Source organism: Lissotriton helveticus, chromosome 3_1, assembly GCF_964261635.1.
Source record: "Lissotriton helveticus chromosome 3_1, aLisHel1.1, whole genome shotgun sequence".
NCBI lineage: Eukaryota > Metazoa > Chordata > Amphibia > Caudata > Salamandridae > Lissotriton > Lissotriton helveticus.
Genome location: NC_136061.1, coordinates 648,047,690 through 648,074,685, shown reverse-complemented (window position 1 = coordinate 648,074,685; position 26,996 = coordinate 648,047,690).

The following is a 26,996-nucleotide window of genomic DNA, read 5'->3' as shown; positions in this document are numbered from 1 at the left end:
AACTAGCTTAAAAAAATATAATAAGCAGCTAGTCAAGTCCCATAATGTAGAGTTCTGTTGCTCACAAAGAATGAAGGGTGTCTTTAATATGTGCCACATACGAGACTATTATATACTTTTAGCTTCAGGGGAGATGGCTTCGTATTTGCATTTGTAACTCTTGCGGTTGGAAAGGTCACTTCTTTATAGATTTAGAGCCGGCACAGTTTGCCGCCTTTTGTGTTTAACCTGATGACTTGAAGCCTTGGGGGAGCCAACTACTAACCTGCCCTTGCAATGTGTTGCCTGAGCAATCCTCTGTGCATTTTATGTACTTCTTTAAATTGTACAGACTTATCTTCCTAAGCTGCCTTAAACATATTCTAAAACCTCTTGTCTTCCAGGAATGTACAGAAGCAGACTTATATTTGCAGCTGCTAGGCAGCCCGCTTGTTTGTCATAGTGTGTGGCTATTTTTAAACTTTCAGTTAGAAGCAGGAAATGTACTCTTAGCTGTTGAATCCATGGTTTGATTTGCACTCAATTGAAATTTTATTATAAGCATTTTATAGAATGTTTATATCTATGGAACTAATAACAGTAGTAAGAGAATTCATTATCTAAACTGTCTTTTAAATAGTTATATTGATTCAAGATGCAATGTATTGTATTTATTGTCTCGTGCTTTTTTATGATTTTATCCGTAAAATCAAATAAAAGTATTTGAAATACATATGATATACTGGCTTTCAGGCTGCCCTTTTTACCCATCGGTCCGTTATTGTGTCATTCAGATTTTTCTTCTGCGTCTTCATCATACAGCATGGGGCAATGATTCAGCCCTCTTCAGCCATCAGATAGCTTCACTGTGAGTGATGGCATTCCGACCTTTCACAAGGAGCACATTTACACACAAAGTGCCAAAGAGACCACTACAGCAATGTGTGTTTTTTTAGACCAAAAAACATATTTTCGCTGTTTAGACCATTTGTTTAGACTAATGAGTGCCCAACAGCTTCCACAACATTAAAGTTCAACAAAAAATCATGATAACATAGAGCAAGTATTGACAAAGTCAAAAGGTTGGCCACTAATGCATGACTAATTGGTTTTCCTAGTGTTTGTATGAAGTATGTACAACAAAATTTGACAATAAATGGGCGATTCCAATAATAAAATAATAATAATAAAGCCATTTTTAGAGCGCCTGGTTACACTCAAGACAGTGTGTCCCCGCACTAAAATTGCTGCTGCTCCCAGCGAGAAAGAAGTCCAAAAGCGAGTGGCCGAAAGTCGGAGGAGCAAGAGGAACTTTATTAGTGTGGAAAGAGATGGGTTTTGAGTCTCAGTCTGAATCTAGTTTCAGAGGGTTCCAAAAAAGATCAAATTGCTATTAGGCTTTTCCCTCATTGCATTCTAGCTTTCATAGGTACTATGCTGAACGAGTGCTTCAAACAAAGGTAATTTAAAAAAACCTATATGAATTGTCAAAAGGAAATTAGTAAAATGTAGTTGGTTCTTTTAGGGAAGAAGGTTGGCAAACCTACTATATTTCATTTCAAATCTTTATTTCAGTTAATTCCAACCATAAAAGATACAAGTAAAATTGGCAATAAAAATACATTCATAATAAATCCAATAGTTTCAGAGCAACCTAGTGGGCAAATTAATCCATAGTAATTACATGATCCAATTCAAATACACCAGGTGACCGCTCAGCCCTCCACAGGGCTTGGTCGCCCCACTCACTGCTGCCGCTCCTGCCTGCCTTGCCGCCTCCTGCCTGCAGATTCCTTCGCTCGCTGCCCGCTGCCCGCTACTCCTGGGAATTTCCCGCTGCTCCTGGGAATTTCCCGCTGCTCCTGGGAATTTCCCGCTGCTCCTGGGAATTTCCTGCTGCCCGCTGCTTCTTGGAATTTCCCGCCGCTGCCTCCCTGCGGCCACGCCCCCCTGTGATTCCATTCGTCGCCCCGCTCCCGCCACCCAGCTGCTCCTCCCTCCCGGCTCCTTACTTAAGGGGACCGTAGGGGACCACAGAGTGTGACCGCTCAGCCCTCCACAGGGCTTGGTCGCCCCACTCACTGCTGCCGCTCCTGCCTGCCTTGCCGCCTCCTGCCTGCAGATTCCTTCGCTCGCTGCCCGCTGCTCCTGGGAATTTCCCGCTGCTCTTGGGAATTTCCCGGTGCTCCTGGGAATTTCCCGCTGCCCGCTGCTTCTTGGAATTTCCCGCCACTGCCTCCCTGCGGCCCCGCCCCCCTGTGATTCCATTCGCCGCCCCGCCACCCAGCTGCTCCTCCCTCCCGGCTCCTTACTTATGACGCCCCCAGAGCGACCGCGCAGCGGACGCGTGCAGCGGGAGCGCCGATTGAGCGCCGAAGGTGCGCCAAAGGTAAGCCCGTATGCTCCGGTCCGCGCCTGGCCCGTGCCCAGCGCCAGGACCACTGGTCCTCCCCGCCGAGGCAAGACGACCCGACTGACCTACGACGCCGCCACTCTCAACGCACTCAATGCCGGCCGGACCCACGCCTGCTGCCAAGCCACCCCGAGACGCACCCACGGACCCTTCACCTGCTGCACCTGCAAGTTCACCTGCCTCCGAACCTGCCCCGCACCCGCCAAGACAAACACCAGCAGCAACCACCTCAAGTGCATCCTGATCAACACCCGCTCCATCCACAGACACGCCGTGGAACTCTGGAACCTCCTCGACGCTACATCACCGGACGTCGCCTTCCTCACGGAAACCTGGATGAACGCCTCCTCTGCACCCGTCATCGCCATCGCCATCCCGGACGGGTACAAGATCATCAGGAGGGACCGCATCAACCAGACCGGAGGTGGCATCGCCATCGTCCACAGGAACACCATCCGCATCACGACCGACGCCAACGACTCCTTTGCCGCAGCCGAACATCTTCACTTCCAGATTCACACCGACCCTAAGACGACCCTCAGAGGCACCCTCGTCTACAGACCCCCGGGACCACGCACACAATTTAGCGAAGACATCACAGACTTCATCAGCCCGCACGCCCTCCCCTCCACTGACTACATCCTCCTCGGGGACCTCAACTTCCACCTGGAGAACAACAAGGACCGCAACACCACCGCCCTGCTGTAAAACCTCGCCAACCTCAGACTCAAGCAACTGGTCAACACCCCCACCCACTACGCCGGCCACACGCTTGATCCCGTCTTCTCTTCCAGCAAGTACATCACCTTCAGCCACGCCACCGGACTCCACTGGACCGACCACAGCTGCGTCCACTTCAGCTTCAAAAGATCCACGACCCACCACCACCCGCAACCGGTACCTCACAGGAATTGGAGCAAGATCACCGCAGACCAGCTCACCACCTCCCTCAGCCAGAGCCCACCCGCCAACACAACGGACCCCAACAAAGCAGCCCGCAACTTCACACGGTGGCTGACCGCCTGCGCCGACGACCTCGCGCCAGTAAAGAACCCTCCCAGCAGACCCAGAAGCAAGAAGGCATCCTGGTTCACCGACGACCTCAAGGACTCCAAGAAGACCTGCCGCACCCTCGAGAAAGCCTGGCTCCTCGACCGGACCACCGACAACATGACCGCCCTCAAACATGCTACCCGCAAGCACCACCAGCTCATCCGCACCACCAAGAAGAAATCCCTGAAGGAACGACTGGACAACAATGCCCACGACAGCAAAGAGCTCTTCACTATCGTCAATGAGTTCTCCAACCCCAGCACTGGCACCAACGACATCACTCCGTCACAAGACCTCTGCGACTCCCTCGCCTCGTTCTTCCACCGCAAGATCGCCGACATCCACAACAGCTTCGGCGCCCCACTCACGCACCCTACCGTCGAACCAATGCCCCCCACCGCCACCCTTCGCACCTGGACCACGGTGACCACCGAAGACACAGCCCGCACGATGAACACCATCCACTCCGGATCACCGACCGACCCCTGCCCACACCACGTCTTCAACAAGGCCGACTCCACCATCGCACCCCAACTCCGGAACATCATCAACGCCTCCTTCAACACCGCCACCTTCCCGGAGAGCTGGAAGCATGCCGAGATCAGCGGCCTCCTGAAGAAACCTTAAGCGGACCCCACCGATCTCAAAAACTTCCGCCCCATCTCGCTCCTCCCTTTTCCTGCTAAAGTCATCGAGAAGATCGTCAACAGACAGCTGACCGCCTTCCTCGAGACGAACGGATCCCTCGACCCCTCGCAGTCCGACTTCAGAGCCAACCACGGCGATACAAAAGGTGATGATGGACGGAGCGTTTGAACAAATCAAACACTCACCCCCAGTCAACTGATCTGGGTTTAATCCATCACCATTCTTTAGTTCACTCAGCCACCCCAGTTCAGACATGCCTATATGCAAATCAGTCTGACCCTGTTGCCTCATGGGAACAGTCCAGCCCGAACTGCCAAGCCATGTCTTCCCTGGACCGGAAACAAGCATCCTGGGACCGGTTTCGGATTCATAATCCTCATCAGCCAGGCTATCTTGGATCCAGTGGCCAAGTGAACAAGGGACTCACGTCTGAGCATACCCTGCCACACTTAGGGCGAACAAAGCGTCCATCACCACCCCCTTTTGTACCGCTTCAGAGCCAACCACAGCACCGAGACCGCCCTCATCGCAGCCACCGATGACATCCGGACCCTGCTCGACAAGGGGGAAACAGTGGCCCTCATCCTCCTGGAACTCTCCGCTGCGTCCGACACGGTCTGCCACCGCACCCTAGTCCAGCGCCTCAGCAACATCGATATCCAAGAGAAGGCACTGGAGTGGATCATCTCGTTCCTCGCCGGAAGAACACAAAGAGTCCGCCTCCCCCCGTTTCGCTCCGAGGCCACCGAAGTCATCTGCGGCGTCCCGCAAGGATCTTCACTCAGCCCCACCCTCTTCAACATCTACATGAAGCCTCTCGCAGCCATCGCACGCCAGCACAACCTCAACATCATCTCTTACGCCGACGACACCCAGCTGATCCTCTCCCTCACCAGAGACCCCGACACCGCCAGAACCTGCCTACACGAAGGGATGAAAGACGTCGCCGAGTGGATGAAGGACAGCCGCCTGAAACTGAACTCGGACAAGACGGAAGTCCTCATCCTGGGATCTTCGCCCTCCGCCTGGGACGACTCCTGGTGGCCCCCAGCCCTGGGCACCGCACCCAAGCCAACCGACCACGCACGCAACCTGGGCTTCATCCTGGACCCCTCCCTCTCGATGACCAGACAAGTCAACGCCGTCTCCTCATCGTGCTTCAACACCCTGCGTATGCTTCGCAAGATCTTCCGCTGGATCCCAACCGAGACCAGGAAGACTGTCACCCAGGCACTCGTCACCAGCCGACTGAACTACGGAAACGCCCTCTATGCCGGAACCACAGCCAAGCTACAGAAAAGACTCCAGCGCATCCAGAACGCCTCCACCCGACTCATCCTGGATGTCCCCCGACGCAGCCACATTTCCAGCCACCTGAGGAACCTGAACTGGCTCCCCGTTGACAAGAGGATCACGTTCCGGCTCCTCACCCACGCACACAAGTCTCTCCACGACCTGGGCCCCAAGTACCTCAACGACCGCCTGACCTTCCACACGCCCACCCGCCAGCTACGGTCCACCAGCCTCGCCCTCGCAGCCGTACCACGCATCCGAAGAGCCACCGCCGGAGGAAGATCCTTCTCTTACCTGGCTGCCAAGACTTGCAACTCCCTCCCCATCCACCTTCGGCTGACCCAGGACCATCGCGCCTTCAGGAAACAACTCAAGACCTGGCTGTTCGAGCAGTAGCATACCCCTCCCCCCAAGCGCCTTGAGACCCTCCCGGGTGAGTAGTGCGCTATACAAATGGCATGATTGATTGATTGATCAACATCAATAAATATTTAAAAATTCAAGTTAAAAAAACAGTCTTTTTTTTACAAAAGTAACAAAATAAAGACATATAAAATCATGACTTATTCCAACATACAATTGATATACTGAGTATTTGATAGGTTTTTTTTGCAGAGTTGTAGAGCGCGAACTAGACCTGAACCGAATCAGGTATCAGAGCGCTTTACATAGCACCAGTTACGTTACATGAGGACGGACACACATTCATTTTAGGCACGGGGAGATTAAGTGATTTGCCCAGAATCACAGGAGGTTTTGGCGTCGTTACCGAGACTCGAACCCAGATCCCCAGGTCAGAGGTCGAGCGCCCTAGCCGTTAGGCCAACTCCTCTCCCTAAATAGCAGAACAGTATTATTGATAACAAAGGAGAACACAATTCATCAATGAGGCAACCATTTTTCCAAAGTACAAGTGCAGGATTTTTAGCGATTTTAGATCAATAGCCCCCTAGTGGCTAAAGATTCAGTCCCACTTTGTTCCTTACAAGATATACATTAAATAGGAATCTGCTTACACTGAAGACGACTATTTGTGAGGTGTCTGTCTTCAATATACGTTCTGCCACATTGCAATGCCTAATATTCAGATTTTTGCAGAGTGGTCTTATCCATTTTTTCCTAGCCGTAATGGGAAACACCCAGCTTCGTCAGCCATACTGCTACATGTTTGAACCAGGGGATCTCCTTACATTGATCGAACTTCATGATCTCTTCTAGGCCCTCTCTGTAATGAAGGAGCTCTGATGTTGACCAAATCCTCACCCAGAATAAAAGGAGTCTTAATATTGCATGGTGGTCAGTCCGTTTAAAATTAAGGTCCATGACCACTGGAATTAGAGGTGTTCTTGTAGGATGCTTAATAATTTCCGAATGAAGTTATTTTCTCCCAATTCAAAAGTGTTTTTGCAATAAAGCCCCCATATTTCCGCTCCATAGAGGGAGGCTGATTGAGCTTTGTATTTAAAAACCTCCAGTGCAGGGGAAACCTCTTTTAATGTGCTAGCCCAATGTATTTTTTTTTTTTAAATCGGCGATGAGTTTTGGAGCAGGATTATTTTATTCTTTTCCATTTGCAGCTTCCAAGATAATTTGGTATCCAATGTTATCCCTAGATAATTAAAACTTTGCAAGTATTCTAGTTTTTGATCTTTTAATACTAGATTCTTTTTAAAAGATTTATGAGGGTTTATAGACATGTATTTTGTTTTGCTGGAGTTGATTTCGACAATCGGTATGAAGGAATGAATAATACACTAAATTTGGTGAAGGTATTTTTAATTTACCTTCCCTGTGTTTTATAGTTCACACTGAATATATCATACATGCATTGTCTCCTCATAGCCAATAACACCTTATCAATGAATTACAAAAATTCACATATAATCACATTCTGTACAAGGACGTAAATTCTACAAGAAAAACACCCTGTTGCTTTTGAACGGAATTGATTTTGAAGCCTTTCATGGTACAATATACATAAAAAGAATCCACAATACATTGCAGTCCCTTTGGGGTTTGCGAGATTAAGATGGTATCATCAGCAAGCAATAATGCTGGAATTGCTCCTCCCTCCATCTTGGGGGAGTCATTTTTGCAAGTTCCCAGGTATTTTGGGATATCGTTTACGCAGAGTGAGAAGAGTGTGGGTGCCAGTACGCACCCCAGGTGTACTCCTTTACTCACTGGTATTGCCTTAGTTAGTTCTCCCCTTGGTCCCCATCTTACTTTGGCAAAATTCCCTTCATGGAGCCTAATTCATTTTACAAGTAGTTCAGCCGGCACCCCTAAAGATTTTAACGTATTCCACAATAAGTGCCTGGGTACCAGATCGAACGTTGCTTTCAAATCTACGAAGGTGATATATAAACTGCCTTTCTTTACATTAATATATTTCCAGCGTATACATATAAACCTAAAGACTTGATCAACCGTGCTGGTTTTTATTTTGAACCCTGCCTGATATTTTGACATAACTTAAGTCTCCTCTATCCACACAGTTAATCTATTTAAAATATGCCTGGCAAAAACGTTTTGTAAAATATCGATTAAATTGATAGTGTGATAATTTGCAGGATCATACCGGTTTCCCTTTTTAAAAATCGTCACAATCACTGCCCCTTTCCACATTTCAGGTATTGGTGTGCCTGTAACTATTGAATTACATAGAAAATGTATGTATGGTCCCCAAACCTCAGAGTCGTGTTTCAATAGATCTCCTGGTATCAGGCACCGGGGCTTTCCCACGTTTGATGGCCTCGATTGCCTTATTTGTTTCATCCAGGCTAAACTGCATATTGGCAGCCTTTGCGGCTAGCTCTAGGTCATTAGTTAGGACAAACTGATCCCACTTTGAATCCGAGTACAGCCTCGAAAAATATTCAACCCATGTTTTCTCATCTAGGAATAGGTCTTTATTAGACCTAACCATTTTATTCCCTGTCGCTAATATTCTCCAAAAGCCAGCTTGATCTTTGGACGTGGCTGAATTTATTAAATCTGCCCAATTATCTTCGTCCCATTCTTTTTTCGCTTTTGCGAGTGATCTTTTACAATTGTATCTCTTTTCCCTTACTATTAAAATGTTATTACTTTTAATTGCTTGGATGAATTCTGTCTTAGCTGCCCAACAGTCTTAGTTGTACCAGGGAGTTCCCATCTCGTTGCGCCCATTACCATCTCCGTTCCTTTCTTTTGGTATGTTACTTAATATCAGAGCTAGGACTTTTATCAAATTATTATGTAAATCCAACACTGGGATTTCCTCAACTGGTAACTCTAGGAAGGGTGTAATTATCTCAGCAAAGGTACTATAAATTGTAGTCATAGATCGAATATTACCTAAAATGTTCGGCCACTTAACAGCTCGCCTATTGTTGCTTATTATAAGCACATCCTCAGTGATACTATTTTCTCTTTCACCCACTGGGATAGATACAAAATGTTGTGAGGTTATCCTAAGCTTTAGGGGTCGATGATCACTCTCAGATCTGGGGTCAATTTTAAAGTTTACAACATATGACCGGAACTCTACAGAAACCAATATATAATCAATATTGCTCCGCGAGCTGCCTCTACAGAATGTATGTGCATTTGGCCTATCCGAAGGTGAGCGCCCATTTCACGCTCTCAGATCATAACCCATCGTAAACTTCAATATTTGGGTCACTGCCACCGTACACTTTACCTCCCTATTACTTTCTAGAGCCGGGATATTATTTGTCGTATCTTGTTCATCAAAGAGCTTGTTAAAACCTATTACAAGTTCGAAATTACAATTAAAGTCGCCAACTATGATCATCCTCGATTTAGGCCCTAAGCCATCTAAAAAGGAGTCCAACTGCTCTATTACTAGTGATTCTTTGTTGGTACGGCTTGGCCTATTATAGATGTTAAATAAATATAAGTCTTCCCCATCCCTGGTAACCGTTTTTAGACCCAACAGATCACATGATGGTATATACAATGGAACAATATCAATTTCGAGTGTGATTCTTATCCATATTACCAGTCCCCCTGATGGTCTGCCCATTAGTGATGGGCTAGCGTCCACACTGCACGTCTTAAAGCCTATTCTATGGGGGGTTTTCAGTAACCAAGACTCCTGCAGGAGAATAATATCACTCTGTTCTATGTATTGATTCCATATCATATCAGTTAGATTTCTATTTAGCCCTGCTATGTTCCATGACATGAGCTGCACTTCCAAATTATTGCTTAGTTCTATGGTTGAATGTTGCCTAACTCCTATATTTTCATTTGATTGTATTAAATTCTTATTCGCCATAGGATAGTCCAGGTATGGCTTTAAATTTGAAACCTGTAGCATCAATTCATCCTCCGTTTCCCTCTGCCTTAATGGCTCATTTGTCTTAACCATTGGAGCACTCTGTACATCTATGCACTGTCCAGGTACCCCAGAGGAATTCAACCAGGGTACTGCATAGGTATTGGCTTTATGTAGTCAGTCTTGATCATCTAAAGACGACAGTCGTTCAAATCTATTTGAAAGTAGAGGAGTGCCCACATTGTTAGTACTGCTCCCCATCAGTGGTCTATAAAAATAACCTAATGGAGAGTACAAATACAAGTGTTTTTGAGCGAGGTCTCTTCTTGGACATTTAACATATTCCTAGCCAGTTGGGGCGTCTAAAGTTAATCACCACGCAATCTCCTCTTATGTTCTTTGGCGATTCCCCCAGCCACCCAACTCTACGAATCATAGGAATATCTTCACTGTTTAGTGGGTGGAAACGCTTAAATTTTGATAATCAGTCCACTACTTTATTCCGTAGGTTAGCCCAAGTTTCCTTCTGCTCTATTCGTAGAGTTTGTGTAGATATATTGGGACATGTTTTGTTTATAAATTGGTTTGTATAGTATTGTAAATATATGTACAGTTTGTCCTATCTTTGCTAATGAATATATATGTAAAAAAACTTTGAAAGTAAAAAAAGAAGTCAAAGGTATAAAATATAACTACCAGGTCAGAATTCAATAAAGAGTATTCTTGACCTTCAGTAATTGTTTTGTTCCTTTTAAAAAAAAGAGTGGTCTAGGCATTTGTGTGTTTTTTGCAATTATAAATGGTCCAGCCTTGTCCACGTCCAAAAAGGACCTAACTCCTTTGGGTTACAAAGTTCAGGGCGAGTTTTCACTCGCGAGAGATTACCGGGCATCAGATTGATTCAATTTTTTACATATCTATATGTGATGTGAGCTCGAGGGACAATTGTCTCTCCGAAATATGGCAGAAAAGGACACACTGTCCTTCAGCGAAAGTCGTATTCAAAATTTGATTGCTTCATCTCCTTTCGCAACAGTTGCCCTGAGTACCAATGCCAAACAGCAGAACAAATCTGAAAAATTGATCAGACTACACAAAAAACACTTCAGAACTGAGCTACATGGACATTTTCTCCTGAAGCATCTAAAGGGAGGCACAATCCCTTGGGGTCTTCAGGTGAAGAATGTTCCTGTGATTTTCACTGAAAATAGTGACTACAGAAAAGGCTTTAGTTATATCAACACCAAATGCAGTCGTGACCTTATGGTCCATACGATTGAAACTGCTCAAAGACTGTGTCGGAAAAAAGAAGAAGAGATAGTTGAACTCACACAAGCTATACAGAATAGCCAGGTGGTCACTGATGCCAAGTCGCTCCTTGAGAAGATTGAAAAAGACATCCAGGTCTTTAGAGACAGCACAATCAACGACAAGTGTGCAAAATATGAAAAAGACATCAAAGCTTTTAAAATTGAACAGGTCTACCCTTTCTTGAAAGACGATTATTATACTCAGCCTGATTCACGCAGGGCACTCACGAACTACCAAGGTCGGTCTAGAAATAGATTTACAACCTTCTCTGATACGTCCTCATCAGATTCATCTGGATCGGACAATAGAAATAATAAAAAGAAAGGGGTTACTTTTTTAGACCAAGGCCAACAACCCAAGCCGCGGTACAAGGTACCATGGGAAATGAGGACGAGGAACCGGTTCTACAAATCGTAGGTGGTCCAAGTACTGTTGTTAATTTGTCAACAAGAGTTTTATCTGCCAAAGAAGAGTCAGTTTTGAATCTGGGTCTTAAATTTGTGCGCAGTAAAAAAACGGACTTCACAAAGCCTAAACTCGAAGCTATCTAATTTTGTAGAAAAGTGAGATTGAAAGCATTTTTTGCTCATGTACCAGCAATTGAGAATACAGAAACAACAGGCCTCAGAAATAAATCTACCTTTGTTCCCTTCAACAATATTCCCAAACAAGTATTGGCTTTTGAGCAGGTATTGTTATCATCCATTAACAAACTAGAGAGAGGTAAAAGTTACACCTATCAGAACATGAGCCAAAAACAATGAGCTTGTATAAAATCTTTGAAAGAGGATCCATCGATTGTCATAAAGCAGGCAGACAAGGGCGGGGCCGTAGTCATCTGTCCTCGCGAGAAGTATCTTTCAGAAGGTTTAAAACAAGTGTCTAATACTACTTGGTACCGCAAACTATCTGAAGATCCGGTTAAACAAATTAAAGGACAGATTGTCCAAATATTAGAACTTGGCAAAGAGAAAGGATTTTTGGGAAACAAGGAATATGATTTCCTTGTTAAAAAATTCCCTAGGACTCCCGTCCTATATCTTCTGCCGAAGATACATAAAAATCTTAAAGATCCCCCAGGCCGCCCGATAGTTTCGGGATGTGACTCTTGTCTCGAACCTATTGCGAAATATGTTGATTTTTTTCTAAGGCCATTTCTTAGTGAGGTAAAATCATACCTTAGAGACACTACTGACTTCCTGTTGAAAGTGGAAGGTACTCACTTTGAACCCGAGCTACAGATTATGGCAACGATGGATGTTACATCCCTCTATACGCAAATCCCGCAGGAAGAAGCGTTGGAGGTAATGGAACTCTATTTGGACTAAAGAGAAAGACCCCACAGGGTGCCCACTTGTTTTATTTTGAAGCTTGCTGAAATCGCACTGAGAACGAATTATTTCACCTTCAATGGTGAGTTTTTCATGCAAGTGAAGGGGACTGCCATGGGTTTTCCTTATGCCCCTGAGATGGCAGTCCTCTTCATGGCACAGTATGAAGACAAATTTGTAGAAACTAACAATCCGTACAAACAAAACATCGTACAGTGGTACCGCTAAATAGATGATGTCTGGCTCCTGTGGCAGGGGAGCCAGGCAGATCTAGTGGCATTCCATGAGTGGTTAAATGCTCGCCATAGAGACATGCAATTTTCCATAGATTTCAGCACTACTAAAATTACATTTCTGGATGTGGAACTGACATGTTTCCAGGAACAATTACAGACATCTTTATATAAAAAGTCAACAGATAGGAACACCATCTTGCACCATAGAAGTGCACACCCTAGAAATCTCAAGGCAAATTTGCCTTATGGCCAACTGTTGCGAATAAGGAGGAATTGCTCAGATTTGTTCCAGTTTGATGTCCATGCCCAAAGTTTTTGTATGGACATGCAACAGCGCGGTTACCCCAAAAAATTGCTTAAACATTCTTTTAAAAGAGCACGCTTTACGCCCCGTGAATGCCTCCTCCAAGTAAAAAAGCGAGCAGCACTTGACAAATTAGTGTGTGTAACAACTTTTTGTCCAGATACACACAAAATGAGACAGGCTGTATTGAAGAATTGGCACTTGTTGGAAGGTCTAGATTGTCCCTTTCCGAAACCAATATTTGCTTACAAGAAAAATCAGAGCATAGGGCAACAACTAATCAGGGCTGATATCACAGTGACAAAACCCAAAAATGGCTTGCTAACTCAGTGGAACATGGAACCTATCGAGGGCCATCATAAATGTGGTAATTGTGAGGCATGTCCCAATACCATGGAAGGGAAACATGTAATCTATGTGACACAGTGCCCTTGCATGATGATTTACATTGGCAAAACAAGCCAACAGATAAATATGCGAATCAGCCAACATCGCTCACGCATCAAGAAGAAAGTCATGACCGCACCCATGGTAGAGCACTTTGTCAAGAAAGGCCACGATGAACATGACTTCAAATGGTCTATTCTGTTTAGGGCCAAGCAAACCAATCACTGTCTCGATGTGGAAAGAGTCCTTTTACAAAGGGAAGCGTACCTTATTCTTAAATTCAATAGCACTCAGACAGGGTTGAATAACCTATCTGAAGTTGCAAGACTATGAAATTTCGTCTTCATTTGGACCGAGTTGGTAGTTAGTGACCACTGACCTTCAGCTTATCTTAATTTGTGGGTTTGAGGCCTCTTCCTTAATGAATAACGGTGACCATGGGGCTGCGAGGATTAAGGCAATAGCCACCACACACAGGACTCCCTCCATTTTACACACTGCAATTTAAGTGGTAGGCCTACACGGCAGGCGCAAACACAACATGTCCTTGGGCTTTATGAATAACTACACGACTAACCTGCCACATTTCTCCAACCACACACACCTTTAATCCATTTTCCACACTATTATCGGTGATTTTCATTGAAAAAGATAGATTTCACTACAAGTACCACAATCCTCGGGTCTGATCATGACATAAAGCACACCCACAAAACGAGCTGCCATCTTTGTTGAGATCGACCGGGACGTGTGTTACATCCAGAGTTACTCGAGAAACAGGTAAGCGCCTTGCTAGAATTTTGGCAGAAACAGCTTGACTAGCGCGCTACCCAAAGGGGTTACAATGTTCCCCTTTTGTTTCTTACAGTACTCGATCTTGTGTGGCAGAAAAACGCCGTTTAAATCACTCTAGATGATCAGGTAAGGGCCAGATTGCTCCCATGGAGCCCTCTAACAAGCTAGAATTGTTTGAGAGACAGGACAGCAGCATTGAAACGTTTTCAAATGTTTTGCAGCTCTTTAGTTTTACGACATGGAGTGTTTGAAAGTTTACATGTGTTGAGTAAACTCCACATTTAACGCGAAGAATCAGAAGGGAATCTGCCAACAACGAATACAAAGGTAGGCCACATTTCGGCTTTTACACGAGACTAGACAGGCTCTAGGTTTGAATAATTTACACTGCGCATTTTCTTAACAGCCCCCCCGCTCCTTACACTTCTAAAACGTTGGGGTTCAAAGAAAGAAAAATTTCCGAGTTCTACAAGACAATCTTTCACAGTCCACCGCCAAAACCTGGTAGGTAGTCTTAAGTCAGAGATATTGCATTGGCTATTTGTGTAACTGGAATGGAGATGAACAATGAGATTTTTAAACACAAAACTTTATTGTTTTGTTGTCTACATCATACAGACAAAAGAAAAAAGGCCCTGATGAGATTCCAGGAACTGGTTTCCTGTAATCGAAACGCGTCTTGGCATATTTGGAGGCACAGGCATACTTGGAGGCACATTTGAAGGAATAATTCACTTACAAGAACTATTTGTTAGCTTTAACACCATGAAAGAGTATCATTAATTTGACTCCACTCCTTACGCTCTCCTTCCTTCCTGCCTTTCTTTTCCTCCTTTTGATTTTGGCTCTCATTTATTGAGATCAAGTACACATCAATTTAATGTGTTTTTTGTTGTGATTATGTTTTTTTGAGTTTGTGTAGATATATTGTGACATGTTTTGTTTATGAATTGGTTTGTATAGTATTGTAAATATATGTACAGTTTGTCCTATCTTTACTAATGAATATATATGTAAAAACACTTTGAAAGTAAAAAAAGAAGTCAAAGGTATAAAATATAACTACCAGGTCAGAATTCAATAAAGAGTATTCTTGACCTTCAGTAATTGTTTTTGTTTTTTTTAAAAAAAAGGGTGGTCTAGGCATTTGTGTGTTTTTTGCAATTATAAATGGTCCAGCCTTGTCCAAAAAGGACCTAACTCCTTTGGGTTACAAAACTCTTCGTAAGGTAGGCACTCCAGCTAACACCAATACATATAGACATGATGCTGAGGGTAACTGTATAACATCCTCATTGGGTATTAAATCTGTACCTTTGGGGCTGCATTTTACAGTCTTACCAGAGTGACTACCTGGTCTATCAGGGGCTATTTGAACTTGCGGTCTATTTGTCAGGCTCATTTCTGTTCCAGCTATAGCCCGTAGCCTGCCCTCAATATGCCCCTCATTGCGGTAAAGTAGAGGTACATCTCTGGGCACTTTACCCCTCCTGCGTGTTCCATCCCTACCATTGGTGACCCAACCCTACATTTGTGATTGTATTTGCAATTGTGTCTGTGCTTGGGGACCTCCCTCCTTTGTATTTATGCAAGTATGGCCGTCACTCAACCTCGAGTGTCCTAATATAGTATTCAGCTGCTCCATTTTATTATCTAACAAGCTAAAATTCGCACTCATGCAATCCTCCAATTGACTTAACGTTACCTTGAGCTCACATTCTAGGGACATTTTTATTGCGTACTCTAACCTTCCCACTATTTCCTCTGTCTGCAAGGTATATGGAGCATGATCTGGTTCTGTCTGTGTGCCAACTGAATTTTTTGATAACATTCGTGCTTCTACATAACAGTCTAATTTTGTCGCTTTAGTTGGCCCCCCACCTTTCTTCACCTTTGAGTTCCTCACAGCAGCATTATCTTTCTTGCGTACCCGCTGCTCTTGCCCCTTTTTCCCCACAAGCAAACTTTGCTTCCGTAGCCTGGATGTTATACCAGGACTAGATGAGCTTCTCTTTGTCTCTAACGATTTTTGCGGGGAAATTGTGGGAGTATTTGATAGCTGCGAGTCATTTTAGACCATTATTGTAGGACTCAGCGGGATTGTCTCTAGGTTTAGGGGAGAGCCGTAACCTATTTGTAGAGGAATTAATAGGGCCAAGAGATAGCCGCCTTTCTACTAGTTGGATTTCGTGGTTCAATAATGATTCTGCTCTTATGATAAAGGCGTCTAATGTGGCAGCAGGGCCCTTGCGATTACTCATAATTTTATCCATACCTCTCAACTTGCAAGAACAAAGAAACACAGTAATTAAGGACCAGGAAGAAGTATAAGCAAGAAAAAAGTCTATTTAACTGCTACCTGACCCACGCCCTCTAAACTGGGTTTAACACAAAAATTGGGCTTACCCCACAGATGTCAATGTTCAAACGTTAGGGGGGTAGCTCAGTCCAGTTTCAGCCAGTCTCTGACGGGGGCGGACGGGCCCAACCTTAGCCCGGGCTTCGTCCACGTGCGTCCCGTGCTACGGGAGCCCTGTGGGAAGGGCGTGACACCTAGAGCGGCAAGGACGATATTGCGGTTTCTGGGACTAATGGCGAACAAGCAGGTAGGTTCCAGAAAAGTAGATGCCCAAAAGATTCTGGCAAGGGACCAGCCCTGCGGGAGCCCTGGAGTGTTTTTAAGCGCCTCCTGGCGCTTGGTGATGACGCTGTTGACAGGCGCCGGTGGAGGATGCTGGGATTTGTGGTCCCCAGCACCCGCATCTTGACAGCAGGAAGGGCGTGGCAGCTAGAGCGGCAAGGACGACGTTGCAGTCCCGGGGACTGATTGCGAGCAAGCAGGTAGGTTCCAGAAAAGTAGATGCCCAAAAGATTCTGGCAAGGGACCCGCACTGCAGGAGCCCTGGAGTGTTTTTTAAGTGCCTCCTGGTGCTTGGTGATGACGCTGTTGACAGGCGCCGGCGGAGGATGCTGGGATTTGTGGTCCCCAGCACCCGCATCCTGACAGCGGGAAGGGCGTGGTAATTAAAGCGGCAAGGACGACGTTGCAGTCCCGGAGACTGATTGCGAGCAAGCAGGTAGGTTCCAGAAAAGTAGATGCCCAAAAGAATCTGGCAATCGATCCGCGCTGCGGGAGCCCTGAAGTGTTTTCAAGCGCCTCCTGATGCTTGGTGATGACGCTGTTGACAGACGCCGGTGGAGAATTCTGGGATTTGTGGTCCCCAGCACCCGCGTCCTGACAGTGGGATGGTCGTGGCAGCTAAAGCGGCAAGGACGACGTTGCAATCCTGAGGACTGATTGCAAGCAAGCAGGTAGGTTCCAGAAAAGTAGATGCCCAAAAGATTCTGGCAAGGGGCCTGCGCTGCGGGAGCCCTGGAGTGTTTTTAAGCGCCTCCTGGCGCTTAGTGATGACGCTGTTGACAGGCGCCGGTGGAGGATGCTGTGATTTGTAGTTCCCAGCACCCGCGTCCTGACAGCGGGAAGGGCGTGGCAGCTAAAACAGCAAGGACGACTTTGCTGTCCCGGAGGCTGATTGCGAGCAAGCAGGTTGGTACCAGAAAAGTAGATGCCCAAAAGATCCTGGCAAGGGACCCACGCTGCGGGAGCCCTGGAGTGTTTTTAAGCGCCTCCTGGCGCTTGCTGATGACGCTGTTGACAGGCGCCGGTGGAGGATGCTGGGATTTGTGGTTCCCAGCACCCGCTTCCTGACAGCGGGTAAGGGCGTGGCAGCTAGAGCGGCAAGAACGAGGTTGCAGTTCCGGGGACTGATTGCGAGCAAGCAGGTAGGTTCCAGAAAAGTAGATGCCCAAAATATTCTGACAAGGGACCTACTATATAGATTACTCCCCCGCCCTTCAATTCGCCTTACCCTGGACTCAAATTCATGTTTGAGACTGCCTTCAATTTGCAAGCAGACAAATGTAAATCAATATCTGCTTGAAGAGAGAAAGGGCTGTATTTTGTTAAAAGCGGTTTCTCCTTTGTGCTCTGTTTTTTTGCAACTAAAATGTGACTCTTTTAAAAACGCAATTTTGTTACATTAAAGAGAAACATTTGAAAGTGGACTTAGTGAATACCCATTAACCCTGCATCTGAGGGTTCCTGGCACATGACACACCCCTATTTCTGCCATTACTTCCCTTTCACCTGTAAGGCTGCAGGCTTGCAGCCTCCTTCCAGTGCCGGCTGCCTCCTGCTCTGCTGCACAGCTCCTCCAGTGCAGCTGGTAGTAGTTCCCTTGACTGCCACACTGCCACCTTCTGGCTGCAGTTCTGACTGACCAGTTATTTAAGCAGCTTTTTCTCTCAATGTCTCTCTGTAGCGTCTCGCTCAAATTTGGGGTAGCTGCTCCCTGGTGGTCCAGTGGGTCTGGTGGGAAGTTACTTCCCTTTAAGCTGTCTCTTAGGTTTCACCGTTGTAGGTAAGTGTGCAAGTGTTTATGCTTCCGTGTGTAGCTGAAGTGTGCAAGGAGTTTGTGTGCCATGTTGTTCTATTGACACGGCGGAGTACATCTTGAAACCTGTGTGTGGGCATTGGCGCAAAATAGAGGTTGGAGAACATGCCAGACTAGTATCATGAATTGCGGCACCCCTGATGCTTTTGTAAAGCACAGAACTCCGAGGTGTGGGAATAGAGTGGCCACTGGCATCTGAGTAGTGACCTTTTGGTCCTGGCAAGCTCTCTTGGGAGGTGTTAGGTTTGGAGGCTGTGGTCTCTTTGTGATGAAGGCCTGATATCTTAAGCAAAGGTCTGCCTTTTCTTGCCCCAGAGGCGCTTTCACCAGGAAGTGGAAGGGTATACATGTGAAGGCTGCTCCATCTTTTGTGTCAGTGTTTTGGGTTTCGCTGGAAGAGGGCCTCCCTGTCCTGCCCTCGCCCCCACCTCCTCTTCCTAATCCTGCTCATACCTGTGAAACAAAGATTGTGTCTGTCTTGTCCAGAAACTAATAGACCAAATTGTGGAACTGCCTATAACTACTTCCAGGACAGCTGAAGTCAAGAATAAACTGGCTGCATCTGGAAAGACTGTCTAAGAAGTGGCAGGCCCTAGCACTTCCTGTTCCAGGACTTCTCACTGATGAGTGCAGGTCATAAACCCTGGAGACTGTGATCTGGGGGTTGGAGTCTCTGACTGCCTGCTTCCTGGGGTGCAGGGGGCTTCACCTCAGAAGTCTGCAACTTGTTTCTGAGGATCTGCCTTAGATGAGGGGATTGCAGACGCTAAGTGAGGTTCACTAGAGGTGCCCTTGTCAAAGAGTCAGCACACAGGGGAACCCAGAATGCGATGCCTGCCTGCGGGGCCTGCCTGAGCGCTGGAGATACCCCCCTGCCGAAGGAGACCACACAGACGAGCTACAGGCAAAGGAGCAGGACTTGTGCACGGCTCATCATCTGCATAGTTAATTTGGACTACTTATTGGGTGCCCCATGTGGCTGCGTCACGCATCGCGTGTCTGTAAAGAATAATCTCACCGAGATATGCTTATATATATATATTCTTTATTAGAGCCAGATATAGACCTTCATGTAACAGCTCTCAGTCCCTGCACTAACTGGCTCAGTATCCCTTGAAAACCCTTAACCTTCTCTTCTAGAATCCATGTTCATTCTAGATGACATCACAGTTTCATCACATCATTACATTCTCACCCCTCCCCCAGCAAAAAAATGAAGTGTTCAATTAGTCTCTTCGGTCTCTTTGAAATTCTTTCAGATCTTCTGTGTAACCATTCACTTTGTTGACCATTTAATTCTATATTTTCATGTTCAACGTTTGGTTCAATTTTTCTGAAAAATGTTTTATTTCTTGTTATTATTTTGTCATCACTTACCGCAGTTACTGCCGTTCTTTGAACTCTTGTTACTTCTAACGGCGCAGGATGAAATCTACTTTGTGACTTCTTTGATTGCTGTTGCCGGACTAGCACAAGATCACCAATTTGATAGTGCTGACTTTGACACTGTCTTCTATTTTCGGCATAGTATTTCATCATCTCTTATGCCTCCTTATCCTTTTCTTTTATTTCCTTGTGATCTTTTGGTAGACTTGCTGGAAGATGTGGTAGACAAATGCAATGATGTGATGACACTGTGATGTCATCTAGAATGAGCATGGATTCTAGAAGAGAAGGTTAAGGGTTTTAAGGGATACTGAGTCAGTTAGTGCAGAGACTAGGAGCTGTTACATGAAGGTCTATATCTGGCTCTAATAAAGAATATATATATATAAGCATATCTCATGTTTCCATTTCTTTTTGTATTTAGATTGGTTTGCTCCCAGTTTTATCCTTTTATCCCTAACTCTTTTTCTCTTTTTTAAACCTACATACACTTGCAAAGTGATTACATCTACCACATTCTTTACACTGTTGTCCCATTGCCGGACATGTTCTCTAATGTGGGAACTGAAATCGGAATTTTATTGAATAACATCCTTGCATCACTCTTAGTCCTATTGCTTCTTCGTTACTGAATGTATCAAATTCACAAAATGCTATGAATTTTTTTTATCTAGTTACAAAATCGTACATTGTCTCATTTCTTGTTGACATGCCATATTAAAATTATATCTCTCGAAATCCAAATTTCTTTGAGGATTACATTTTGCATTTAAACATTTCATGAGCCCCTCATATGTATTTCTTTCATGCTCCGGAAATGTAACTATTAAGGCTTCAACATCGTCTCCGACAAGATTGAGTAATACATTCTTCACCTGCTCATCTGTATACTTTTTGCATGTTGCCTTTGAAAAATGTGCAAATCTCCTAGTCCTCTTTTTCCATCTCTGTGCAACATTTTCCTGTTCACTTAAATTGAATGGTAATGGCCCTCTATAAATTGTGCTTGAAATACTTCCCGCATTATCTTCTTCATTAAATATTTCTGAACTCATATTTACTGTATTTATTTATTTATTTATAGAGTTTTATATAGCGCAAACGTGACCCACGAGGCTATCAGAGCGCTTTACAGTAGAAGAATATTAAAGGATGACGTAGACTACAGTCAACAAAAACAAATTTCCCAGTTTGTAAAGAAATAGAGAGAGAAGAAAAAAATAATAATAAATACATAGCAAACATAGAGGATCAAAATAGGATTCTGCAGTGCGTTGTACATTGGAATGTTGGTGAACATTAGGAAATTGTGCTACCAGACATACATTAAGATTTTGAGCGAATAATAGAAAATACAAATATAAAAAGAAAAAAAAAGAAAGAAGAAAAAAAAAAAATATATATATATATATATATACATACACATATATACGTACACATATACACGTATATATATACATACACATACATATATATACGTATACACATGTACATACACACAAACACACACATGGATGATCAAGCGTATCAACATCCAACTAGTATTGAACTGCATACAATTATAAGGCAACAAGGGTTGCAATGAAAATCTTAAGCTCAAATACATCCTGTACTTAAACTTAAACTTAGGACATGAATTTGTTCATTAGTAGTCTTTTTACTTCCTTTCTGAAAATAGTAAAGGAGGTGATTCCACGCACAAGTGGTGGTAGAGAGTTCCAAATCTTTGGTGCAATCCCTGAGAAAGCTCTACAGCCTGTTCTCTTCTTCTGGAAGGATTGGGGTTTCAGAAGGAAAGTGCTCGCACTTCGTAGTTATCTACAGCCTCCAGATTTTTCCAACTTTAGCGCCAGGTAACTAGGTGTACTGTTGTGAATTGCTTTATGCGTCATCCAAGCCACTTTAAGGTGATTTCTTGCCTCATAAGGCAACCAATTCAGTGCTTTCAAGGTTGGTGAAATGTGACTGTTTCTTTTAGTTCCTGAAACCAGTCTAGCCGCAGCATTCAGGGCTGCTCTCAGCGGAGCAAGTCTGTATTTAGGGAGACCAGTGAGGGTGGAGCGTCCGTAGTCTAGTCTTGGTAGGACTAGAGCTTGAACTGCAATTTTTAGATCAGCCTGAGGGAGGAAGGTTTGAGTTTCCTTAATATACTCATCTTGTGATTAGCTCCTTTGGTGGCAATAGAAATGTGCGACTGCATATTCAAATGTTTGTCAATGGAGACACCTAGGGATTTTGCTGAGTCTATGATGAGGGGGACACAGTCAAAGAAGGTTAGATGTTTTAACCAGAGGTCTATCTTAGGAGCGTGATTTGGAGGTGAGATGAGAATGAATTCAGTTGTTTTGGTGTTCAGCATCAGGTGGTTGTTAGTGAGCCAGCTTTGCGTGTTCAGAAGCGTAGTGTTAAGAGCAATGATGTCATCAGGTGAAGTGATTTTCAGGTATAACTGGGTGTCATCCGCGTACAGGTGATATAGATTGTTTGCTGATTTCAATGCATTCGCCAGAGGCTCCATTAGGAGATTGAAAGAATGGGTGAGAGGGACGATCCCTAAGGCACACCAAGAGTGACGATGGAAGGTTGCGAGAGTGAGTTTTTCATCTTGAATCTTTGAGATCTATTGTTCAGGAAGGAAGAGAACCATTGTAGCACAGTGCCTGAGAGGCCCAGCCTTCTTGTCAGTAGAGACAAGATGTTGTCGTGCTTGACCGTATCGAAGGCGGAGGACAGGTCAAGAAGAATCAAAAGGCATGATTCGTTATGGTCAAGCATAGTTAGTATATCATCCAGAATGTGAGTGAGTGCAGATTCTGTGCTGTGCCCTCTTCGGAATCCAGATTGGTGACAATCTAAGAGGTTGAAGTTCTCTATGTGATTGCATAATTGAATTTGAACACATTTCTCCAATAATTTAGCCAAGGTGGGGATGTTGGTTATAGGACGGTAGTTGTTAGGATCAGATGGGGGGCGTCAGCTTTCTTTAATATAGGAGTGACCTGACCTATTTTAAGACAGTCCGGGATGACACCTTGACTCAGGGAGGCGTTTACAATTTTTGACCATAAAGGTAGTATAGATGTTTTTAAGATCTTGAACAGGGCAGGAGGCAAGCGGTCCGAGAAATGATTGGAGGGGTTGATTGCTTGAAGAGTGTTGTCGATAGATTGTTGAGAAATTGGAGAGAAGGTGTGCCAAGAGGCATTATTTTTTGTGACTTCCCTTGGGTTATTAAAATGAGCTGTAGTTTCATTTCTTGGGCTTTTTGTAGGCATGACTATTTTATCTATGTATGTTTTGTTTTTTTATTCCTATATTTTCTGCTATGTTTTATTCGAAATATGTCCCTCAGAGAACTATTTTCCAATGTTTTTTTTTCTTCTTTTTTTTTTTACGATTATCTTCCTTAAGTTTCTCTTTTATTTCTATTTATTTACTTTGTTTTTCACTTTTTTTATACAGTTTTCCTGTCTTTCTTTCCTTCTCAACCTTTTACTCGTTTTCTTTCTTTTTAGAATGGCGCTTCCTTCTTATGCGCGACTCTGTCTTCCTATTCACTTTGCCATACTTCAAAATGACGTTTACTTTTACGCGTGCATGCACATTATGCCGCTTTTTCTCCTCTCGCCTTCTTTTTTCCTCTGCCTGACTTCAAAATCGCGTATGCTTTTATGCTCACATGCGCAGTACACCAGTGTGCATTATACCTCATGTGGATACTGGCTAAGGGCGGCGCCTGCATTTGTCTCTTCCTGCGCGCGCACAAAGCCTTCCACTCACCAATTTTCGCTGTTTCCTTTTCTCCTTCAGCTCCACTCTGGAAAGCACCCGGGTGTTCTGAACCTGACATTCAACCCTTTCCAGTGGGCCTCGATGGAACACACAATACCGAACACCTGATTCGGGGGGCCTCACTGCTCATTTGGGTTGTGGGTTTGTTGCTGCTGTTGACTGGACTGTGTTCCTCCACTCCACAACCAGGACTTCACGTATTCACAGGAGACGCAGCGCCGGGTGCAGGGGCGAGTAAGCAGACGAACCACAGGCTCCAGGAGGCATTGGGAGCAGCGCGTGAGCGCCGGAGCCCTCCCTTTCAGCCCACTCTGCCCGCACCGGCTTAAGAAGACCTCGCGCCTCCCGCTCCGCGGGAGATTCAGCGCCGGGTGCAGGGGCGAGTAAGCAGATGAACCACAGGCTCCAGGAGGCATTGGGGGCAGCGCGTGAGCGCCGTAGCCCTCCTTTACCGCCCACACCACCCGCAACCAGCTTAAGAAGACTTTGCGCCTCTCGCTCCGTGGGAGACGCAGTGCCGGGTGCAGGGCGAGTAAGCAGACGAACCACAGGCTCCAGGAGGCATTGGGGGCAGCACGTTAGTGCGTGAGCCCTCCCTTTCCACCTACACCAGGGTAAAAGGACATCATCACTTCCGTCCCGCGAGACGCGCGCGGACGTGTGCCGGGCTAAGCCCGGGCATAGGGCGGGCCATCTGTGGCCGTCGGAGGCCGAAGGAGGACAGGCCGGGTCACCCCTCTAGGTTCCATCGATAGGTAAGCGAAAGCAGGATAGTAATGGGGAAAGGGAGGGTAAGAACGCTAAGGTCCCAAGGAATTCTGAGTCCATCATTTCATATTTAACGTCAGCGGTGGGGGTCTTAAGTGTTGAAATCGCCAATGCTGAGAAGGAACTGGGCCTGGACATCCCCATCACAGTACGTCATGACTCATCTAGTATGCCTGCGCCGGTGCGGGTATCTATTATCTCTTTGGATCCAGTAGTTGTGATTAAGAATCCCTTGTCAGCACATGTGACCAATAGGGGCATAGCTGCAAGTGAGGGTTTGACTAGTGACAAAGAGGGGAATCCCTCAGGCCAAGTTGTACCGTGTAATAAGGGGAAACAAAGGCGGCCAAAGAAGACCATCAAAGGGACAAAACCGGGAGTAGTTCCACAAAGCACGGACCCAAGTTTTCCTGAACAATTGGCGCTACTAGCGGAAGAAATGTTTGATTCACGGCTGGAGCCTGTTCTTGCAGGCATAGCCAAGGATATTGTGGACACTCTTAACACTTGTGTTGCTGGCTTATTAAAGAAATGTGAATATATTGATGAATTTATAAAAGAGTACAGGGATCGGCATCGTCTGGCCAAACAACCACAGGAAGATCATAATCACACCAGGGCTGAGAAGAGGCATCAGGCCTCCACTAAAATTACTTTACCCCAAGTGTGCCTTATTAGTGCACCTAAACTGGAGAGATCAGAGGCTACTAGCAATACTCCTCAGCAAATAAAGGGAAGCCTGCACCTAAATATTATCCAAGGGGCAAGAATTACGGATGTTGGTGGCGTGAAACCTCATAGGACACCCCTTAGCAGTAACATGCCTATTACCCCTAGTGGCTTTACCCTAGATCTTCCACCAGATGCTGCTCCTCTGGTGGCTGTTATAACCTGGGTTCCCCCCTAAATAGTGATATGGTAGAGTCTACCCAAGATCTTCTTGGGAAGTCTAAAATCTGGTGGACCCAGCTTAATAGTGGTGGCTTAGATATCTCATCTCATATCATCATGGCTAGACGGGTTGGATGGGTTGGGAGGCGTAATAAGAGTATCATGGGGGACTGTCTGGTGGTCAATTTCAACAGGCGTAATGTTGCGGACAGATTGTTTTGGGATGCCTCAGACATTGGTTATTCTGGTATCAGGCCACTACCACTGGGCTATTTTTATCCACCGGTAGCCGCACATATAAAGACTCATGCCACACAACCCTCATTGTCTTCCCAGAAGAATATATCTTTTGGGCTGAATCAGCCTTATGATGCCCCTCAAAGTAATCCAGTAAGAGGGTCCCCCCAGAGAGAGGAGAGATTAGAACCAACTTTTCCTCCTCTATCCGGTATTCCATTAATCCAATGGGATACGGACATAGCTCTTGTAAATCACTTTTCCCCACTATCTAATATGGAGGATAATGAATGACTACATGACCCAACCCTACATCTATTGGAACATCCCAGGGTGTGAAGCCACGTACCTACATGTAAAATACTTAGTTGGAACGTGGCTGGAACTAGACAAAAAAGAAATGATGACATCTGGGTTGATTTTGTAAAACAATATGATGTTATTGCCCTCCAGGAAACATGGGATACATCGAAAACCTTTTGCCTGGATGGGTATTCAAGCTTTGTTGTCCCAGCAATTCCTGGGTTAGGGGGTAGACCAAAAGGAGGCTTAATCCTGCTTATCTCGTTAAAAACGGAGTGGTCCCCTGAAAATGTTGGAGTCTGGCTCTAATAACATATTAATTCTTGAGTGGGCTGTTTCAGATCTCCCTAATATTTTATCAATTAATTTTTATAATGCCAGTGAAAAGGATTCGACTAATTATCATTTAGGCTCCCTGGCTGGTATTTTGTCTGATTATAAATTAGCACATGACACTTTATTCTATATTATTGTTTTGGGCGATTTTAATATTCATCCCTGTAGTTGGGATTGTTCTTTACATAGCCATCAAGGGCCACCAGGCTCTGTGGTCCCGCATTTTGAACATAATAGGCAGGGAGTGGCCCTGGAGGACCTTCTAGCTAATATGAACCTTTTTGAGGTAGCTTCCGTTTTGGGGGAGGAGAGGGTCCCCACATTTAAGGATAAAGAATCTGATACTGTCATTGATTATATTTTTTTATCGTCTGATGTGTTAGCTAGGGCCACTCTTTATAAAGTAGTTCCGTCTGTTTATAGTGATCATAACCCAGTACCTTTGGAGTTGGATCTGGGGGAGGTTACTGATATTAGGAACAGAGTAACTACTGAGATTAACCAACTAACTCCAAAAGATCAAGGTAGGAGGCTTAATTGGGCTAGGGTGGTCCTAGAAGCCTTTATGGAGGATTTTTTCAATAAGGCTGACGCAAATCTGGCCATATGTCTAGATAGTTCTGCCCCTACCAGGGAAATTATTGGAGCTTATGTCTCCATTTGTACCCAGATCTCAAATGCCCTGAAGTTTAAAAAGAAAGAAAGACCAAATAAGCTATATAGATGGTTTGATGGTAGTTGCACTAAAGCTCATGGTGCTCTTCTCCAAGCATTAAAACAAAAAACCAGAGACA